The sequence below is a fragment of the Equus quagga genome, chromosome 8, assembly GCF_021613505.1.
Source record: "Equus quagga isolate Etosha38 chromosome 8, UCLA_HA_Equagga_1.0, whole genome shotgun sequence".
NCBI classification, from domain to species: domain Eukaryota; kingdom Metazoa; phylum Chordata; class Mammalia; order Perissodactyla; family Equidae; genus Equus; species Equus quagga.
The window spans coordinates 87,724,456-87,729,486 of record NC_060274.1 but is presented as its reverse complement, the minus strand read 5'-3'; the positions used below and the strand labels follow the sequence as shown (position 1 = coordinate 87,729,486).

Below are 5,031 nucleotides of genomic sequence, written 5' to 3'. Positions count from 1 at the left end.
AGAGAGAGAGAGAGAGAGAGAGAGAGAGAGAGAGAGAGAGAGACAGCGTGAGAGGAGGACGTTTCGTGTCACACGTGTGAATTCCCACCTACCTTCCAGTAAGGACGTGACCCACAGGAGAGGAGCTCTACCTTCCTGGGTGCCAGCTCTGGAAAGCGGCTGATTCCAGGCAGGACAGCTTTTCTCAGTGTCCTCCCTGCGGATCACTGCGATTTGTGATTCCTCAGAAATGCCTGTGCCAGGGCAGCCAGACGAAGGGAATCTCTGAGGAAGCTCCCCAAATGCTGCCGCAGCTTCCACCCTCCAGAGTGGGGCCACTCAATTCCCATTGACTTCAGCCTTGACTTCCTCTGTTGTTCAGGACAATAAAAGCTGATGATTTTATTTATTTAAAAAATATTCATTTATTTTTGAATCATACTTAACATGGTCCAAATTTAAAAGGTAAATAAGGTTTAATTATGAAAAACCTTTCTCCCCCAGCTACTCAGTTCCCTTACCTAATGGCTAACAATGTTACCAGTTTCTTATGGAATCATCTAGAAATATTTTATATATCACAAATTATTTTTTCTTTTTTAACATAAATACATGCATACTATTCACATTTGTCTCCACGGTTTTTATTTTTCATTTTTTAACAACAGTATAAAGCATGTTGGGCCTTGTTGCATACAAAACACCTGTGTTCATAAACCCCTGGCATGATTGGTTGAATTTTTTGGGGGGTGGGATATCCTATAATAACAATGAAAAATCATGTATTTAACTTGCTTGGATCTTATTGCCATTGTCCCATGATTATTATTCCCAGAATAATTGATTCAGAAAAATTATAAGGATGTAGGGATTACTGCACTAGGTCAGCTATCCACTCCCCCAAATTCATCCTCAATCTGTTGGCTAAGCACAGCCCACCTGAGAACTCCTAGCCTTGAGTGTGCTGCAGCTGAGGCAGCTCGGCAGGTTGCGGTGGTACCTGCAGCTAGGGAAGGGTGTCTGTTCTGTGCCCAGCCAAGTGGAGTCAGATCTTGCTCATGAGCAAGTGTCCCTCCATCTCCACCAGGATCTGTTACTGCTTTTATCACTCAAGGTCCCAGGAATTCACTATTCCCACTTCCTGCCTCTTTCCTGGGGGCTGGATTCCCCTCTTTTCTGAAGAATAACCAATGTAGGCCAGGCTGGCTCCTTCTCCAGTTCTCTTCAGTAACTGCTCCTAGTCTTGGCCTTAGAAAATGTACCTAAGTAACACAATTGGTCCAGACTGGAATGGCTAGGACTTATTTCTGAACACCCTAAGACCAGTTAATTCAGCCATGCCTTACCCTTATCCATGGCATCCTAACTTAGCATGCAGCAGCAAATTCTCCTTCCAGGAATTTTCTTTCTCCTGCTAGAATGGAATCCCATTCATGATAAACATATTCTATTACAATATGGAAGAATAATATCAATGATTCTCCAACTTACGGGGCATCAAAATCACTTGGAGTGCTTGTTAAAACAGATTCCTATGCCCTACTCCTAGAGTTTCAGAATTTGATTTACTGCGTCTGGGATGGACTGGGGAATGTGCATTTTTAACAAGTTCCCAAATGATACTGCTGCTGTTGGTCTGGGGAGCAGACTTGGAGAACCACTACTTTGCATATTTAACCTGTTACTGAAGCCTTCCTCCACTTCCTGCTTTAACTGGAATCTCACCATCCACTGCCCTTGCAAGTTAATTCCTGTCTCTTCTTCTTCCCTCCAGGTTTCTGTGTCTTCCGTTTCTGGCCTAGGTTCCATGGTCCACCACTTCAGCCTGTCATCTCCCTTGACCTCTGGTCCTTTAGTGCAGCTTACCCAGAAGAACCTCAAAGCAAACTCTTCCTCCTCTGCCCCACTTCCCAGACTGCTGAGCCCATAAAGGTAATCAGTCAAATTTCTTCATCCTAAAATCTCGCCCCTCAGACTCAGCATTCTCCAATTCTATTCAGGAAGGCAAAAGCAGCCACCAGACCTCCCTTGACCAAGGTATCCCACCAACACGTCATCATGGTTGTAGTAGGCAGAACTGCAAAACGGCCCCCAAGGTTTCCTGCCCAAATCCATAGGACTGTTACTATAACAGGTTTTACTCCCTTCACTACATTATGTTACAAGACACAGTTGAACCTTTTCAAAGGGTGGTTATTTGGGTGGTCGGAACCAAATCACATGAGAATTTAAAAACCAGAGGATTTTTTTCTGGCAGGTAGTAAAGAGGAAGTCAGATTCCGAGCTTGAGAAAGAGTTGATGTGCTGTTCGTGGTGGCTTTATTTTAAAATGAAGGGGCCATATGGCAAGGAATTTGGCAGCTTCTCAGAGCTGAAAGCAATCCCTCGCCGACAGCCAGCAAGAAAATGGGCACCTCAGTCCTACACTTGCAAGGAAATCAGTTCTGCTAAGAGTCGCAATGACCCTGGACGTGCATTCTTCTCTAGAGCCTTCAGGTAATAGCCTAGCCCTGCCCACACCTTATTTTGGTATTATGAAGTGCTAAGCAGTGAACCCAGTCTAGTCTACCCAGATTTCTGACCCACAGACCTGTGAGATAATAAATGGGTATTATTTTTCACTTTTTAAAAAATTCATAAACTTTTACAGCAGATTTAGGTTCACAACAGAACTAAACAGAAAGTACAGAGGTTTCCCAAAGATCTTCTGTCCCCAAGCACCCACAACACTCCCTTCCCCACAACTATCAACACCACAATGATAGACCTGTTATAATCAGTGTCTTACCTTGGCACTGGGTCCCATAGAGGTTTCTGACCCGTAAGTTGTGATTCTCTGAACCTGCCTGTCTCTCCAGTTTCTGGGTCAGCCATTTGCCTGGTGACCTCAATTCTCTGACAGATTTAAGAAGACTGGATTATTTTTTACTTTGCTTAGCTTTTTACTTTCTATAGGACAGAGTGAAGACTTCTAACAGAAACCAGAAGTCAATGAGTACTGTTTTAAGCCACTGCATTTGTGGTAATTAGCAACCACTCACATGTCTGAAAGCTTCTTGAGGGCAGAGACATCTTGTTTCATGTTGAATTCTCACCTTATAACACAATGCATTGTGCATAGTGATGTTCAGTGGGATTTTATTAAAAGTATGGTTACATTCTCCAGTTGGAACATGATTTGGAAGTTGTAGAGGATGCTGAGTTGTGCCATTCATATCTACCGCCTAACCTCCACCTGACTTCAGGACTAAAGCATTTACTCTCCCAGCTCCTGGGATGGTCGGGTTGACCCTGGACAGCTTGCAACTGACTTCCCCTTTCCAGGAAGCGTTCTTTCCTGGAGAGCTACCCTTCCCAAGGTCATGCTCCTTTGTAGGGGCATCCTGTGTCACTGTGACTGGTCAACACAGGGATGTAAGGTGTGGCCTTTTGCCCCAATTGGGACAACTCTGCAGGGTCATCACAGCTCAGAAATTCTCAACGGGATTGGCTAAAGCCTTTGTTGAGACTGCATCACACCCAAACTCATCCCTCTGCTTAATCACGCTTTCTTTGCCCCCTCAGAGATGTTATTCCCCAAGCACTCCCCATTAAATTTCCTGCACACAAATCATCTCAGAGTCTGGTCCCAAGGAACTCAACCTGCCACAGCGGTGCAACAGCTGGTTGGGAAAATGAAAGGGTAGGTGTTGACAGCAGTTACCCTTCCTTTTGGACTCCATTTTCCAAACTTACACTTGACTTTTCATTTAGCCTCTAGGATAAAGGTAAGACTCTGAGAAGGATTACAAAGCAGGAAAGTGTTCACTGGTACTATCCTCCTCTTTTTGTGCTTCCTCTTTCATATACTGGAATAATCATCTTCCCCACCTTCTAGGGTCCAACATATTCCTACTAACCAGAGAGCCCCAGTTATGGTCCCTTGAAGTGCCTTTAGTTCACCCACAACACTGCAAACTATTTCTCAAGTGTCAAAAAGTTGAATCTGATTAGATTCAACTCATTCATACTAACACACTAATGAAAAGCCACTCCCTTTAATCTTCTCATGGGAATTTACAGGTGAAAAAATCAGATTGTTGGAATTTCCGGTGGGGAATAGTTATAGGAGTGGAATGCCTTCCTGGTTCTCATAAGAGCAAGGAAGTTGCGTCATCTGGACTCAAGTCTTCCCTGCTCTTCAGTTACTCCAGCCAACGCATTCCTATCTCAGTCTTTCCCCTTTAGTTGTGTTCTGCTAGCTTGGAATGATGGTGGGAACAATGACCACAAGGCCAAGTCATTTAATCTAAACTGACACTAAGCCATTCATTCACAAATACTTGAATGCATATGATGTGTCAGGACACATCATATAAATTTTCATATATCACACAACTATACTAACTTTTCAAGATACTGCAGTAGATACAATGAATCCATGACCCTAAGGAATATATAGTCTCACCAAATGTTGAAGTAGGGGTTAGGCAAAAAGTCACAGAACTTCCCATAAGACCAGCCTTGGAAACAATTTCTTTTGCTTGCCTTTTTGCATCTCATCTGAAAAAATGCAGTGCCATCACTTTGTACCAGTCTCCTTAAACTATCTTGAGAGGTATTTGATTACTACAGGGAGTTAAAAAGAGGACATTTTCATCACAGGGTAGCTTAGAAGCAATATTGGGTGGACCCATCCATATGTATCACCACACTCTCCATACTGTCACTCAGAGAACCTTTCTTGGAGGCACCCCCATTCTCTCCCACATCTGCCCTGTTCTTTCAAATAACTTTGAGAGCACCTTCAACCACACATAAACCTTTCTGGCACCTAGTAAAACACTTCACCTGTAGGTCCTAGATTCTAAGTATAAAGAACTTTTGTTTGCCTAAAGCTTCCTCTGTTTCTAGGAATGCACACTGATTGGAAGTAAAGAACATAGGATACTACAACCCACCACCCCTGGTCATATCCATCAGTGGATCTATGTGCCTGGTCTCCATTTATAAAAAATGGCTAAGGCACAGTCTCTGTCCCCAGGGTAGTTCCTGTTTATGGGGAATCCTTAA

The 5,031-nt window shown here is 43.5% G+C and overlaps 1 long non-coding RNA gene across 1 annotated transcript; it reads left to right on the top strand.

The window, feature by feature from the left end:
* Positions 1 to 19: 19 nt before the first annotated feature.
* LOC124243266 (uncharacterized) lies at positions 20 to 2,739 on the top strand. The gene is made up of 3 exons (XR_006889664.1): positions 20 to 444; positions 1,754 to 1,911; positions 2,237 to 2,739. It is a non-coding gene; the product is annotated as an uncharacterized LOC124243266 (long non-coding RNA).
* The last annotated feature ends 2,292 nt before the right edge of the window (positions 2,740 to 5,031 follow it).